At 39.2% G+C, this 18,270-nt stretch overlaps 1 protein-coding gene across 1 annotated transcript in view; it reads right to left on the bottom strand.

Annotated features, from left to right (window-relative positions):
• The window catches only part of Hacd2 (3-hydroxyacyl-CoA dehydratase 2), a 160,150-nt gene that overhangs the window by 103,030 nt on the left and 38,850 nt on the right, over positions 1-18,270 (bottom strand). The gene's annotated exons all lie outside the window — the stretch shown is intronic.

Here is an 18,270-nt window from a genome sequence, read left to right as displayed (position 1 = left end):
TGCACTGAACTGCCCTAAGATTCATTCACTCAACTGAGATAAATTAGTATGGAAGTCTGAAATTGGTTTACATCCAGGCACTAGGACCTTTTCGTGCTTGAGAGGAGGGACTGGCATGAACTTGTTTTCACCAGGCATTTAAGTCTTGACATAGACCTCTACATGACTTCCTTGAATGGCTGTATTACATACCCTTCTTTCTTAGCATGTTTGTTCCATATGCTAATTGTCATTAGCATTAGCAAAGGCACATGATGCAAGAAAGTAAGCTTATATAACATCATCCAAAAAAAAAAAAAAAAACATCTTATTTCACTCATCCACTCGCTCCAAATGTTTGTCAAGTTCTGCCTTGAATCTATTTAAGCTATCAACTTCTACAACGACAGATGGAAGTTTGTTCCACCAATCAACCAGCCGCTGGCTAAAGGCAAACTTCTGCAAATCTATCCTACAACCTTCCTTCCTCAATTTGAATTTATGCCCTCTCAGGCGATTATTCTGAGCAAGAGGAAGAATCCCATCCGCATTGAGCATACTCAAACCATTCAAGGCTTTATACACCTCAATCAGATCACCTCGCAGGTGCCTAGTCTCCAGACACTGTAATTTGCAAAACTTAAACCTTTCTTCGTAAGAGCAACCCTTTGTTCCATTCACTAATTTTGTTGCCCTTCTCTGTACTCATTCCAACAGCTGTTTTAGTAGTAGTAGTGGCATATGATGCAAGAAAGCAATTGTATGAGCTTATGCAGCATCAGCCAAAAAAAAAAAAAAAAAAAAAACACACACACACAATTCCCTCAAAATGCCTGTCCAGTTCCTCCTTAAATTTATTTAACCTATCAACTTCCACAACGACAGATGGAAGTTTGTTCCAGCAATTAACCACCCGCTGGCTAAAGGCAAATTTCCACACATCTATTCTACATCTGTCTTTTCTTAATTTGAATTTATGCCCCCTTAGGTTCGTAATCTGAACAAGTGGAAGGATCCCATCAAAATTCAGGATGCTCAACCCATTCAAGGCCTTATAAGCTCTACATCCTTCTTAAAATGCGGCCTCCAGACCTGTATACAGTACTCAAGGTGTGGCCTGACCATTGCCTTATACAAGGGGTAATCACCTCCTTATCTCTGCTAGAAACATTCCTGTATATCATTGACAAGACACCATGAGCTACTCTTGCAGACTATCTGCACTGCTCAGAAAACTTCATATCTGCCTGCACAATTATCCCCAGGTCCTTTTCATTCTCTACCACTGTCAGTGTGGCACCACGCAGTTGAGACGTTACTCTGGGATTACTGCTTCCCATAGGTAGTACTTTACATTTGTCAATGTTAAACTTCATTTGCCACCTCTCAGCCCATCTGCTCAACTTTTCTAGATCCTGTTACAGCAGTGTACTGTCATTAGTGTCATTAACAACCCTGCCAACCTTCGTATAGTCTGCAAACTTGGACATTAAGCCTGATATACCATCATCAATATCATTTATAAATACAGAAAACAATGATGGACCCAACACTGAATCCTGAGGGACTCCACTAATAACATTAGTCCATGAAGAGCAGAATCCATTGATTACCACTCTCTGTCTTCTCCAACTCAACCATCCCTTTATCCATAGCAGCAATTTGCCTAAATTGCCAAATTTGTGCAGCAGTCTTCCATGTGCAACAGTATCAAAGGCTTTTCTAAGATCCAAATATATGATATCAAAGTTATTCTTTGCATCCAGTTCCTTTGTGACTACATCATATTATCCAATCAATTTAGTCAGACAAGACTTCCCCTTAACAAACCCATGCTGTGTCCAAGCTATAACTGAAGTCTTGTCTAGATGATCCTGCAGTGCTTCTTTAACCAGTGCCTCCATTAATTTCCTTGGAACAGAAGCTAAACTAATAGGTCTGTAATTACCTGTGTCTTCCTTTGATCCTCCTTTGTGGATTGGGGTCACATTTGCACATCTCCAGTCCATGGGTACCTCCCGAGTCCAGAGAAGCTCTCATAATTATGGTTAAGGGTTTGCTTACTTCCTTTGCCGCCTCCTTTAATATAACTAGATAGATTCCATCCACCCCAGGTGCCTTTCTTGTGTTTATCTTCAACAATTTCTCCTCCACTTTCCTCAGTTATTACAAGATTATCCATCTTACTGCCAGAGTTGAATACACCTCTGGCATTCCCCTCCCCGAATAACTCCTCATGTGTGAATGTCGATGCAAAATATTCATTTAGTTTGTTAGCTGCCTCAGCAGGATCATCAACAGTTGGACCATCGATATCAAGTGGACCAATCTGATTTATCCCCTTCCTTCCAGAGTTTACATAACTAAAGAACTCTTTCTGTTTTTCTTTGCATCCTTTGCCAAAGAGTTCTCATAATCTGCCTTCGCATGCCTAACCTCCTTTGTAACTTGGTTACAGACCAGCTTATATCTATCGTAGGCTTCTGTGTTACTTGTTAATTTATATGTATCCCATGCATTTTTCTTCTATGCTAGATGTCTCATTAGTTCATCTGACATCCATTTAGGCCTAAACCTTAAACAATATTTCTTAGTTGGTACGTAAAACCTAGTAGCTTACAAGATAAATTCTTTGAATGCTCCCCATTTTGAATTTGCTGTTGGTAACATCATCAGTTGCTCCCACTGTATAGAATTTAAATACTGTCTCAGACCATCACAGTCGCCTTTGCAAAAGCAAAAACCCTTCCCTTTACCCCTGATCGTAGTTACCTCTGAGTAAATTCCACTTCCGCACACTGTGATCACTGTCACCTAGTGGTTCCTTTATCTGCAGATTCTTAATGCATGAAGAATCACTACTGATAATCAAATCAAGAGTATTACTCCCTCTAATTGCCTCCCGAACATGCTGATGTAGAAAACAATCATCCAATAAATCCACAAAAGCCTTGCTAGTGCCTTGCTCCCACATATTCCAGTCAATATTCAGGAAATTAACATCCCCCATTATAAGATATTCTAATTTACTGGCCCACTATTTCTCTGCACAATTGCTCATTATACTCATCAGATTCATTAGGCCTATAACGCACACATACTCTCATTTTTCCTTTCCCAGTGCTTATGTCACACAGAACAGACTCAACATTGCATTGTCCACCCACATCAAATGGATGCACTTCTTTAGATTTTATGTGTTTCTTAACTAACAGCATAACCCCTCCTCCCTTCCTGTCCTGTCTATCCTTTCTGTACACATTGTACTCCCCAAATTCTAGTTCTGCACTGCTTGTCTGTGTGAGACCATGTCTCTGATATCCCAACAATATCTGCCTTTGATGTCTTGACTAGCACTTCAAGCTCATCGAATTTATTAACTATACTCCTAGCATTGGTGTACATGCAAGTATACATGCACCTGTTTCTACTCTTAGTTACCCTAACACAGCCCATGTATTTACTTGTTCTACCATGACTTCCAACAGTCCTGGAAATTCCCATTGCCTTGCTTTCCAGGCTGCTGCTCAATTGCATTTCAATAGAAATAGTGCAAGAATCACTTTTACCTCTGCCAGTGGCTACTGTTAATCTATTAGTCTGTGTATCCTCCAAGCTAGCAGTTTTTCGACCCACCTAACTCTGCCTCAATAGCATCAGCAAATATTCTTGCACCCTTTCTATTTAAGTGTATCCCATCCCTGTAGAAGCAGTCTCTCCTGTTAACAAGCACAGACTAGACTGAGAAAAATTCTACCCCTTGAGCCTTGCACAATCTCTCCAGGGCCAAATTGATCGACAAGGCTCTCATCATATACTCCCTCCTATAGTGTCTGGGCAGAATTACAGACACTTTCAAATTCAACCCTAACTCACTGCCTTTTTTCAGCATTGTCTTGTACTTGTTAAGTAATTCTGCCAGTCTCCTACTCTTAATATCATTAGGCCAACGTGTACAACAATATCACCCTTTGTGCCCTTAAAGGATGATATCTGCCCTACAACATCATCAACCTTTGCCCCTGGAAGACATACCTTGGTCCTGTTCCATCTATCCTTTTTGCACAATATGTTCCCTGTTTCCCTGACAATAGAGTCACCTACAACAACTAGTTCCTTTGGGACCAGCGCATTCTGCTTTGGGGGTTGCCACTGCGTTGTGTGATGTTCAAGTGCAAGCTCTGGCATTGATTGGGCAGCTAAAAGCTTGATGGGCTCCTCATATTAATTTCTTCGAGGGCATCCACCCTTTCCTTCAAACTCTCACATAAGCCCATAACAATGCCGAGTTGGCACCTGATTTCCTTGCACTCCTTACATCGCGCGCACACACAAAAACATTCCCCTTGGCAATATCATGCCCCATTCCTGATTGCTCCACAAACATCAAACAACAGTGCATTTCAATAGACTGTGGTTCAGAGGACAACAGTCCCTCCCCTCAATTCTCCCCTGAGCCACAGCACTTCCACTAGTTTGAACCTTTTGCTTTCCTGCTCTAGTCTGAGTCATGATTTCTTTTCAAGTTCAATAAAATTCCAATACAAAATATAACCCTAACCTATATCCCAATGTCGTTTTATTTGGTTTTTAGGAGCATTAGCAACTAAGGCCATATTGCTCCGGGATATGCGGTGGTCATTCCCTGACCTTTCCGCATCCTCTGTATTTGGTGGTGACAGGCTCAAACCCCGGTCTAATCAAGAAGTGTGTGCTACGCACTGCTGCTCCTTCCCACCTGGCTACGGAGGCGCCTCTATATCCCAATGCAGTTATAACACTATATACATGTATTTCGGTATTGAATATTATCTCCGAGTTACGTTATGACTTTCTTATCCCCTGTCAACTTATATGTATTAATTTATGATGTTACATTTGTAATAACTAGGTCGCTATATTTATTTAGTTAAAAAAGTACAATTCAATTGACAATGAAATTTAATAAGATTAATAAATTTTACTGATTAATTGATACTACTATACTCGCTATCTAGTTTTCCATTAAACCTTACACTGGCACACGTTGTATCATATAACAATGGTGGCAAGTTACGAACGGTTAATCTACGGACGCGAAGTATTATTTACTTTCCAAATTGCACTATCTAAATTCAAAATAAATCACGGAGCTTGACTAGGTCTACAAGCTACTTATGGAAAATAATTTAATCTAACAATTAAGTCAATAAAGCGGTAAAGTATAATTAAAAACCTTTCGTTCACAGGAGCTGCAAAACCTGTCCACAAGTGGATTTGATACCCTTACTGATACTAAGTAATAACCTACAAAATCTCTATCTAAATTCAATTTAAACTAAAGTATTGTTACTAGGAATATAAAGCAACTCTAAAAAATAAATTAATATGCCAATTTAAGTCAATAAAAAAGCAAAAACTTCTCTATTCGCTGGAGCCGTAAAAACTCATAAAATAACCTTGTAGCTGCAAAAAAAACAGTAACCCATCTGAAAACAGTGAGTAGGTCCCAATCCCTGCACTTGATCCCAGTTTCGCCACATTGACTAATGTATACATTATTGATCCATTGAATGCCCATTCAGCCAAGATTTATAATTCTTCTTAATAATAAAGTTAACAGCATCAAAAGATGTTTTTAACTTTACTAATGCTTTTGCTGTCATTCTGTTGCCACTTTGTCTACTATATTAAAAATATATATAAATTCCTTTACTGCATATAAATTTCTAAAGAATCCTAGTCATTTAGACACCACCCCTCAATACCTATTCAGTTTTAAATTCTAAGGTCAAACTATAGCCTTTTTGTCATTGGGTATCAGTTTATGTCAAGTAATTAATATTTATCAGTTAATAATTCATTACTTTACCTTACCTTGGGTGTGACGTAACTCACATATTAACCAAGTCACTCCTTTAACAGAGTTGTTACCACATATACACAACACAACAAATATTCCCCCTGAACATGTCCTGAAATGTTCAGTCTATTATCAATAAATTTTAATCTACATGACCTTAAATTTAACTTCTATGCAATTAAGTTGTCCCTACCATGGTCTCCCCTCCATCCTCATGCACCTCAAAAATAATTTTACTTTTGCCAAATAAGAAGCACTTTGCTACATTCTTTGGCTAAGGAAAATTTATTACATGACAATTTATACGCAATACTTTAAATTAAATAAAGTTGAACATTCTGGCTATTTTTCTAACCCTTTCTCAGCAGCAATAGTAAGGATTAAAAATAGAATCCAAATGAGTACCTAGCACAGATGGCATACTACTTGCAACTGAGCCTAGCATCCAAACTGGAGGTCTATAAGCAAAAAATATAGATATTTAAGTCCACATTTGTGACATACAAGGGCTGCTTCTGATTGGAGCTTTTCTTTCTTTTCTTTTTTCTTTTTTTATTTAACAAAATGGAAAGATGTGGGAATCTAACTGGCAATGATGTTTCATCTGTTATTGATGTCAGCATTTTTGTCATCCCTCGGTTGGTGTCCCTGAAACAGTCCAGAGACTCCTGGCTGGCAAATGTAGCTAAAAGTTATGGGGAATGTAGAAGAACCTTTCATCTGTTTAACCTCTGGTCCACTAGTACCAGAGAAACATCCTGTTGTCAGTAGTCCAACACTACAGAAGGATGAATTCTATTGAAGTGTGAATGATTCCATTCAAGACTACCCAATCGCACGTGCGCGCGCGTGTGTGTGTGTGTGTGTGTGTGTGTGTGTGTGTGTGTGTGTGTTTAACAAAAACCCCAAACACAAGGGGTATTAGTCCTATAGTACTCAGCACTGTGCATGGGTTGAAGGTTGAAAAGTTGACATTAGACTTGAACTTCTGTTGATTGTAATTTTCAGGAAATAAATATGAAGGGTGTTCCAGAAAAGAGAAGCTGAATGAAAAAATGAGGGAGGAAAATAGTTAGTTCTGTGAGTTTCAAGTTGGACAGTAAAAGGATGTTGAATGGTTGAAGCACGAGTTCGGATTGCTTTAGAAGAGAGTGGGAATTATAGAAGCCAATTCAGAAGAACATTGCCCATGGAAGTATCTATAGAAAAGACATGCAGCAGAAACAGAATGTCTATGAGACATTGTTTCTCATAACATTTGTCCACTGTTCGAGATGAGTAATTAATTAACCTAACTGCATCTTTTGAATGGAATCTAGAACCTGAGAGAGGTTTTGGGGACACCACCCCAGCTGCAGGAACAACATTCAATGGTATGGCAGATTTGTGATTTGTACAGAGTGAAAAACTGTTCACTCTCTTCAGAAAACCCAGTTTTTTAGATGCAGAGGAAGCAATATTTATAATGTGCTTATGCAAAGACAGATTAGAAGTCAGGATAATCCCCAATAGATATATACAATCTTGCCTAGAAATCAGTGTCATCGAAGATAAGCATAGGATAACAAGAATCCTTTTTGTGAGATATAAAACAGGACTGAGTTTTAGAAGGATTGAAATAAACTAAGTTATCTTTGCCCCACTGGAGAATTACCTGGAGATCAGCATTTAAAGAATAGGTAGTGGATATTCTAGAAGTTGAAGCTCTTTGTGCAGAACAAGGTTTCTCAAACTGGATGATGGAATGCAATGTGCTATCATCAGAAAAACTATGAATAGGATTTCCAGTCAATAGAAGGTCATTAATATAAAAGAGTGAGGGAAAGAACTTTGAACCTTGGGGAACACCAGCATTAGTGGAGAAGTTAGAAGACAGAGATCCACCTACCATCAGTGGTGTATTCAGGCAGGAATGCATCGGAACAACATTCCGGTACTTTTTTCTAAATGTCATAATAGAAAATCATTAAATTTATACACCTAATATCAAACAATGATATAATCAAAGGGGAGGGAGAAATATCTATTTTACCCATTCCTACTAAAAATATATATTAATAGTAATCTTTAAAATTAATAGATTTCTTTAAAAATTTATTTCGCCTCTCTGCCCTTGTGGAGCTGCTGAGATGGTTGATCATTTTAATCCTAGAATGTAACCACTATTTAGATGTTAGAAATCAGCTTCAGATTTTGACAAATGTATATAGTCCTGCTGATTTTCCATGGTTGGTGGAAACAAGGGAGAATTTCTTGTATTTTTCTGATTTTGCTGGTAGTGTTTTTAGGAGACGAAATTAGGACTTTGCAGAAATTAGGTCCACTTGACTTGAGTGTCACCCAAATACCAGTTCCATCTGCATTTTAGACTCCCAGGTAGGAAGCACAGCTTGGCATACCTGAGAGAATATCTGTGAGAGCATTAAAGACCGAATGTTGGCAGTTTATACTGAGTAGATTCACTGGTATTATAACTAGGAAATTATAATATTAACCTTGAGTCTTTTTGTAATTCTTTTGTCCTCTAACTTCTGGTCCACTCACACTTGTTTTATTGTTAGCATTGCCTCTCCTAAGAGAAGAATGAATTCATGGTCTTTTAATATCACTGGGAGATTGCAATGTTAACTTAATGTCCTTTAGTCCTATGGCTAACTTCTGGTGCACTTGCACAAACCCAACATCCAATCTGTATTCCAACAGCATCATCAAAGGATAAATTCTTTGAAGCTTGGATGATTGAGTTCTGTCACTAAGCTTCAACAGATACAGGAGGCACAATCACATTCCCTTTCTAGATTACCCTATCCAAGCAACCTGCAGTCCTATCCCATCTCCCAGAGCACATCCACCACACCACCTTACAAATTGAAATTATTTTACTGTTAACATTGACCAAGGAGAAAGGGATGCCACTGTTCCATAAACTGGAGGTCTGTGAAACAGTCGCACACTGTGAACAGCACTGTGTAGGCTGCTGCTGTTGTTCTTTGTTTCGGGATTTATTAAGTGCATCGGCAACTATGGCCATAGTGCACCAACTGTGTAGGCAACAGCTAAAATATCAAAATAATACATGGTCTATGTATAGGATAACAGTTGTTGGACCGGTTGTAGAGTAAACAGAACCCTTAAATATTTCGATTTAATCTTTTCACAATTAAAATTGAATTGTGTGCTTGGATTATGACATATAATTTTACATTTCACTTCAACTGTTCTTTCAATTAGACCTATCATTAATTACATTTCTGACATTATGTACTTTTTATCAATATTTCTCATTTCTAACAATTTACATACCTTTCTTCAAGTTGGTAGAAACAGTTCCTAGTGATCTTCAGAGTGTTAGTTTAAAGTGAATGTACATCTGGCTTGTTAAATTACTGGTAGTTCATAACATTCACTTTGGGTTAATTTTTTCCTTGTTCACATTTTCCCAGTTGAACATCTTCAGTAGGAACATCGTGAGTTCCTCCATGTGGAATACTTACTAGAGGAAGCCTTTCATTCATAGGGTAGAATTGATCCTGCCCTTAAGACACTGTAGATAGTTTCTTTCTTGCATTTGGAATAAGAATAGCCACAATTTTCAGACTGTTGGTGGTTCATATTGAGCAGACATATATCACTGGGAGATTACAATGTTAATTACTTTAAATCCTTTAATCACCAGATGAAGATCTTCAGAAAGGTAATGAAACTCCCCACCCCATGAGGGATCCTTCCCAGAGGCAGGCTTTCACTGGGTAGGGTAAGCTCAGATTAAATATACACAGGTGTGCAAAACTTAAGGACCAACACTATTTCTAAAGGTTACAACCACAAAATCAAATGAAACAGCCTGTGGCGATTTGCATAACTGTGGCTATTCAGTAGAAAGCTGGTGCACATGCAACAATTTGAATCGTGATGAGAGGGCTCACATAAACAGATAAAAGCACCAGTTCAGCAGTTATGTGCAAATTACCGAATGGTGAGCACGATTGTTACAGACACTCGATTGGTTTCATACAGTACTACAGATAACGAAATGGCCAATAGACAACATCTGGATGACTTTACCCAGGGTAAAATAATTGGGAAGCTCGATAAAGGTCGAAGTGTGAGAAGTGTGGCTGCAGAGTTCGGCATTGCCCATAGCATCGTCTCACGTACATGGTCAGCCTTCAGAACGACAGGTACAGCTGTTCGAAGGACCAGTAGTGGTCATCCACGAAAAACAATGCCCAATGATGACCACTATATACTCCTACAGACCAAGAGGGACTGACACCAGACAGCGGTATCCATTGCAAACCAGCTGCACAATACACAGGATGTCACGGTTTACTGTGACCAGGCGACTCCACAAAGGTGAACTGTTTGCCTGATGGCCAGTACGCTGTGTCCCTTTAACACCTGCCCCTCGGAGACACCATTTACAGTGGTGCATCGAACACAAGGAGTGGACAGCAGCGAAACGTGGTCAGGTACTCTTTACTGATGAGAGTAGATTCAGTCTCACCATGATTCTGGACATCAGCTAATCTGACGAGAAGTTGGCATACGGTATCATCCCACAAACATCACTGAAAGGGATCAATATGGCGGTCAAGGTGTTCTCATCTGGGGAGGCGTTATCTTGGATGGACATGCACAACTCCAGATACTGGAAAGCGGTACTGTAACCGGTGCATGCTACTGTACTGAGGTAATCCTTCCTCATGTGCATCTGTTCCGAGGTGCCATTGGCCCTGAATTCGTGTTTATGGATGATAATGCCACACCCCATCGCACTGCAGCTGTTGATATGCTTTTGCAAAGTAAGGACATTGTTTATATGGATTGGCCTGCCATTCTACTGATCTCAACCCCATCGAACACATATGGGACACTCTGGGGAGACGCCTAGCAGCATGTCCACACCCACCAGACAATGTTCACCAGCGGAAGATGGCGCTGACAGAGGAATCGACGACATTACCATAAGAACTTAAAACATTGTTCTAAGTATGGACGGACGCTGCAAACCCTGCATTGACATTAGGGATGGCCATATCTCCTACTGAGGACCACCTCTTGCCTTTGTTCCATCTTTGGCAGTGATGCATCTGTATCATGGCAACCAGTGCTATGTTGCCATTTTTGAATAAAGTCCCTCTGTACTGTTTTGTTTCCATTGCTTCCTTCATCATTTCTGATGAAGGAAACATCACGAAGTTCCTTTGGTATGCTTTTCCCATATACAGGCCATTCCCATAAGAAGCTACAGGTGAAAACCTGACTGGTCCTTAAGTTTTGCACACCAGTGTAATACCACCTCAATAAGAATAAAATCCTCAAGGGACCACAGCATGAATTCACAAAGGGCAAGTCTTACATGCCTCTGCTTAATTACTATGATGTCATAAAAAAGCAGATGCAAAAAAAAAATGAACTTTGACATAACATGGATTTTAATAAAGCTTTAGAGATGGTCCCACATAAGAGTTTATGAATAAATTTGAGCGAGTTGGCATTACAAGGAAAACCCTTAATTGAATCAGAGGCTGGCTTAAGGATAGGAAGATAGTTGTAAATGGGCATTCTTTAAAGTGGACTGGCATAATAAGTGATTCCTTCAGATTCATGCTGAGTCCTGCCTGTTCTAATCTTAATTTATGACATTGATGAGGATATACAGGGAAAGCAGTCAGAGTCTGCTCCTGATTTGAAGTTTAAGAGAGTATATTTTGATCCAGTTACAAATATATAACCAGTGGTGTATTCGGGTCAGAATGTGCTGGAATAACATTCTGGTACTTTTTTCTAAATGTCATAAAAGAAAATCATTAAATTTATACATCAATGGCATAATCAAACGGGAGGGAGAAATAATATCTATTTTACCCATTGCTACTAAAAATATATATTAATAGTAATCTTTAAAATTAATAGATTTCTTTAAAAATTTATTTAAAAATCTAAATTTTGCAATGAAACTTGAACATTTCTTAGTAATCTTATTTATTTTTCGGAGGTCTAACACTATTCTTACCCCACCTTCCGGTTTATTTACGACTAATACGGGACTATTCCAGTATGAGGCTGACATCTCTATTATCCCATTAGGTTCCATGTCTTTCAGTTCCTGCCCTTGTCTTTCTAACTGCGCCTGCGGTATGCGATATTGCCTGGTATAAATCGGGTGCTGTTGGATGAAGTGCACTGTATGTTCCATTACTTTAGTCATGCCTAATTCTGTTATTTTCTCGGCAAAAATGTGGTTATACTGCTCCAATAACCCTTGTATTCCTTGCATAAGAGTTTTATTTTCTAGATTATTGCTACCCACAAATTTTATTCCTCCTTCTATTAACCCTTCTTTTTGCCTGTCTTCTACCTGCGTTTTTTCCCATACTGTGCCGTGGCCGCAATCAATGCAGAAACCTGCTTCCCGCCAAAAATCTAACCCTAGCATGGCATCATATCTCTTCCCCCTTTATCCCCTTGGATACCAAGAAATTGTGTAGTATGGGGGGCTCCTCCCATTTCTAGTGTCACTGGGGCAGTTACCTCATAATCGGACACTATTTCTGTTCCCCCTATTCCTTGTAAAATGTAGCTGCCACAAGGCTTTATTCCCGAAGTTTCTTTACTCTTAAATTTTACGAAATATTCCCAGGTTAAGACTGACTTCATGGTCCCAGTGTCTACTAAATATTTTCCCTGCAAATTGCCTATCTTTCCTCCCACATACATTAAGTGTTCATTTACCACTACCTTGTCTAGGGTTACTAACTTAATGTTCGTATTGCTAATGCAGCCTTGTCTGAATTTTTGGGGGGTTCCACCCATCAGGGCTTCCTGGGGGAGCCCTTTCTAGTTTATTAATTTCATTCTTCTCTTCCCAGCACCTCCGTAGCCAGGTGGGCAGGAGTGGCAGTGCGTAGCACATGCTTCTTGATTAGACTGGGGTTCGAGCCCATGACCACCAAATATGGAGGATGACCACCGCAAATCCCAGGAGCACTATGGCCTAAAAATCAAATAACAAAGAAATAAACAAACAAAAAATCTTCTCTTCCCCCCTTCAGAATGTTTTTGGAATGGTCGCATTTCTGTCTACGAGTGTTGTGGGCACCCCTTGCCTACAGTTGGGCCCCTGTCGCCATATCTCCTCTCTCTTCCGGTTTTCCCCATCTGTTCCTAAGACAGAATCTGACCCAATGGTTAGGGCTATTGCATATGTAACAACCCCTGTTACATCCCACCCCTTTTTCCATTTTTCGTAAGGTGCTGCACCCTCACCTTCCCCCTTACATCCCTCTTCAGCCACTTGGGTTCTCCCCTGTTCCCTCTCACTAAATTGTTTTATTAGCCAGTTTGTCTATCTGGGTTTCTTTTTCGGTGCTTTGTTCCTCCCCTTTTAGTGTTTTTTTCCATTTCCCCTCTTTTCATTCCCCATGCATACATTTATCGTGTATGTTTCTCGTTTTGTGTCGGTTTTAAAATTCAATTCTAGACCTTCTTTGGCATATAAAAATGCTTGCTCCAAGGTCTCTGGCTTTTTTTGCATAACTTCTTTTCTGAATTTGTCATTTAACCCTTTTATAAATTTCCCCATTAATAGCTTTTCAAAAGCCCCTTCTTCCGTGGCATCAATTAGCATTAGCATTAGTAGAGGCATTTGATGCAAGAAAGCAAGCTTATGCAGCATCAGCCAAAAAAAAAAAAATAAATAAATAAAAAATAACCACTTCCACTTCACCCCTCTGTTCGTTCAAAATACCTGTCCAGATGAGCCTTAAACTTATTTAGGCCATCAACTTCCACAACAAGGGATGGAAGTCTGTTCCACCAACCAAACACCTGCTGGCTAAAGGCAAATTTCCTCACGTCTATCCTACATCTGTCTTTTCCCAATTTGAATTTATGCCCTCTCAGGTGATTATTCTGAGCAAGAGGAAGAATCCCATCAGCACTGAGCATGCTCAAACCATTCAAGGCTTTATACACCTCTATCAGATCACCTCGCTGGTGCCTAGTCTCCAAACACTGTAATTTGCAAAACTTAAGCCTTTCTTCGTAAGAGCACCCCTTTGTTCCATTCACCAATCTTGTTGCCCTTCTCTGTACTCGTTCCAGCATCTCTACATCCTTCTGTAAATGAGGCCTCCAGACCTGTAAACAGTACTCTAGGTGTGGCCAGACCATTGCCTTATATAAGGGAATAATCACCTCCTTATCCCTGCTAGAAAAATTCCTATATATCATCGACAATACACCATGAGCTACTCTTACAGCCCGTCTGCACTACTCAGAAAACTTCATATCTGCCTGCACAACCACCCCCAGGTCCCTTTCATTCTCTACCACTGTCAGTGTAGTACCACAGAGTTGATACATTGCTCTGGGGTTGCTGTTACCCATATGTAGTACTTTACATTTGTCAATGTTAAACTTCATTTGCCACCTCTCAGCCCATCTGCTCAACCTTTCCAGATCCTGTTGCAGTAGCATAGTGTCAGTAGTGTCCTTGACAACCCTGCCAACCTTCGTATCATCTGCAAACTTGGACATTAAGCTTGATATACCATCATCAATATCATTTATAAATACAGAAAACAATAATGGACCCAATACTGAACCATGAGGGACTCCACTAATAACATTAGTCCACGATGAGCAGTGTCCATTGATTACCACCCTCTGTCTTTTCCCCCTCAACCACCCCTTTATCCATAGCAGCAATTTGCCTCCAATGCCACACTGCTCCAATTTGTGCAGCAGTCTTCCATGTGCAACAGTATCAAAAGCCTTTCTAAGATCCAAGTATATAATATCAAAGTTATTCCCTTCATCCAGTTCTTTTGTGACTGCATCATAGTATCCAATCAGATTGGTCAGGCAAGACTTCCCCTTAACAAAACCATGCTATGTCCGAGCTATAACTGAAGTCTTGTCTAGATGATCCTGCAGTGCTTCTTTAACCAGTGCCTCCATTAATTTTCCGGGAACAGAAGTTAAACTAACAGGTCTATAATTACTTGTGTCGCCCTTTGATCTTCCTTTGTGAATTGGGGTCACATTTGCACATCTCCTGTCCATGGGTACTACCCCTGAGTCCAAGGAAGCTCTCATAATTATGGCTAAGGGTTTGCTTACTTCCTTTGCTGCCTCCTTTAATATAACTGGATAGATCCCATCCACCCCAGGTGCCTTTCTTGTATTTATCTTCAACAATTTCTCCTCCACTTTACTCTCAGTTATTACAAGATTCTCTAGCTTACTGCCAGAGTTGAATACACTTCTGGCATTCCCCTCGCTGAATAACTCCTCATGTGTGAATGTCGATGCAAAATATTCATTTATTCATTTAGTTTGTTAGCTACCTGAGCAGGATCATCAACAGTTGACCCATCGATATCAAGTCGACCAATCTGATTCATCCCCTTCCTTCTAGAGTTTACATAAGTAAAGAACTCTTTGCTGTTTTTCTTTGCATCCCTTGCCAAAGATTTCTCATAATCTGCCTTTGCCTGCCTAACCTCCTTTGTAACTTGGTTACAGATCAACTTATATCTATCATAGGCTTCTGTGTCACGTGTTAATTTGTATGTATCCCATGCATTTTTCTTCTCTGCCATATGTCTCATTAGTTCATCTGACATCCACTTAGGCCTAAACCTTGAACAATATTTCTTAGTTGGTATGTAAAGCCAAGTAGCTTCCAAGATAAGTTCTTTGAATGCTTCCCATTTTGAATTTGCTGTTGGTAACATCATCAGTTGGTCCCACTGTATAGAATTTTAATACTGTTTCAGTCCATCTTAGTCGCCTTTACGAAAGCAATAACCCTTCCCTTTACCCCTAATGGTAGTTACCTCTTTGAGTAAATCCCACTTCAGCACACTGTGATCACTGCTACCTATTGGTTCATTTACCTGCAGATTCTTAATGCATGAAGAATCACTACTGATAATCAAATCAAGAGTATTACTCCCTCTAGTTGCCTCCTGAACATGCTGATGTAGAAAACAATCATCCAATAAATCCACAAAAGCCTTGCTAGTGTGTGAGTGACCAGCCACCAAATTCCAGTCAATATCTGGGAAATCAAAATTCCCCATTATAAGACTCTCTGATTTACTGGCCCACTCTATTTCCCTGTACAATTTCTTATTATACTCATCAGAGTCATTAGGCCTATAGCACACTCCTACTCTCAATTTTGATCTCCCAATGCTTATGTCACACCAAACTGACTCGACACTGCACTGTCCAGCAATGTTGACTGGCTTCACTTCCTTGGATTTTATGTATTTCTTAACTAATAGCATAACCCCTCCTCCCTTCCTATCCTGTCTATCCCTTCTGTAGACATTGTACTCCCCAAATTCCAGTTCTGCATTCCTTATACCTGTGTGACACCACGTCTCTGAAATCCCCACAATATCTGCCTTTGATGTTTTGAGCAATACCTCAAATTCATCAAATTTATTTACTAAACTCCTAGCATTGGTGTACATGCAAGTATACATGCACCTGTTATTTTTCTTAGCTACCCTAACACAACCCATGTGTTTACTTGTACCCCAATGATTCCCAGCAGTCTCTGAAATATCCTGCATCTTATTTTCCAGGCTGCGGCTCATTCCAATAGAAGCAGTGCAAGAATCACTTTCACCTCTGCCAGTGGCTACTGTTAACCTATTAGTCCTTGTATCCCCCCCCAATCTAGCAGTTTTCCGACCCACATAACACTGCCTCGATAGCATCAGCAAACATTCTTGCACCCTTTCTATTTAAGTGTATCCCATCCCTGTAGAAGCAGTCTCTCCTGTTAAAAATCTTTGTGTTCATTATAACGGCTTTTAACCTCTGTAAGAATTCAGCGATCGATTCCCCCCTTGTCTGCATATATCCCCCTAGTTTACCTACCACCATGAAAAATGATTCTTTCTTTGCAAACAATTTTTTTATAATTCTACTAAAATCTATTAGCGAATTTACCCTTTCATACAACGTTTCCTGTTGATATTTAATTATCGCTGTGCCTTCCAATTTAAATTCTGCGAAGATTACAATCTCTTCATCCCCTAAACCATCCGCTCTCTTTATCTGGGCTAATTTATTTAAAAATATCTCCACATTCTCTTGTTTTTCACCTTTAAACGCTCTTAAGTAGTCTCTACCCTTAAAGTTAAAATTTTATCCCTTCCCACGGTATAGTGCTTGAGGCCCTTCTGCCATTTCATCTCCGGTGCTTGTGGATGGTTGGTCTAGTAGAGCTGGCCCTTCCTGGCCCCCTTTTTCATTCCTTCTATTTCCCCCAGCATTCTGTTTTCCTTTACAATTTTTCACAATTCTAATTATTCTACACACTTTGAAATATTTTTCTGGCTCGCCAGCTAGTTTGTAAGTCCAGCAACTATGGTAAAATTTCAATTTACAATTACTTTTACTATTAACAACTCTTTTTCTAACCGTTTTGCTTTTCACTTCTTTATCTCGATATCTAATTCTTATGTTAACTATATCCATTCAATAAATCAATACTAACCATAAACCTTATCATTACTAACATTATACACAAAACCATTTCCAAATATACTAACTGACTTCTTTTTATCATTGTCTCATTCTATTGTTTTCTAGCTATCCTGGCTGGCAACTTCGCCAATTGTATGACTTCCTTTCTTAATAGGCATGTCAATTGTAGGCGCATTCACTCCTTGTTCCATGTACTATTATATATAAATAATTAGTTACTTATTTATACACAATTTTTTTCACCTACATTAATTTTATTTGGTAACTACAAGTTATCCTGGGGCCTCTGACTGTGTTAACAAAATTTCAGGCAATTTATTTATTTAGCTAGAAAAGTTAGTGAGACAATTCACAATACACATGAAAAATTTAGCATGTTTAATTATAGAAACTGACTTAAATACATACAAAATTTATCACAAGAAAACTTTTCCATATTACAGATGTTCCCCCACTGGGATAGACAATTTCAACAAGTCCATTCTATATCTCATTCTAAATTGAATTACATATAGTTCTTTACGACATCCAATTTGATTATCCAGCTACCTCCTAGGCTAGTCAAATTTATCATAGTTAGGATTTCAGAATGCCTTTCTCCCTTTTTTTGGATTATTTCCTTGACTAGGAATAATAATACAAAACAGTACTTACAATAACTTTCATTTCTCCGAGTTTTTGGACCAGCTCCTTGATCTTCCGGCACTTTCTTTAATAGCTTCCACACCTGATTCCTTGTTATTATCCAAGATTCTCCTCGACCAAACTCACTTTAATGTGGCCTATTCATACTAAACAGCCCACTTACTATAAATTTATCTACTCTCTTTGAACTACTAGTTACATATCTGCACCTAACTACAACTCCCAACCACGACTTCTCTCGACTACTAACTTACTCACTGCTTCCCAACTTGCTAACTCCAAAAAAC

The sequence above is a fragment of the Mastigoproctus giganteus genome, chromosome 5 (assembly GCF_048544385.1).
Source record: "Mastigoproctus giganteus isolate SK-2022 chromosome 5, ASM4854438v1, whole genome shotgun sequence".
NCBI lineage: Eukaryota > Metazoa > Arthropoda > Arachnida > Uropygi > Thelyphonidae > Mastigoproctus > Mastigoproctus giganteus.
This window is presented reverse-complemented; position numbering and strand designations above follow the sequence as displayed.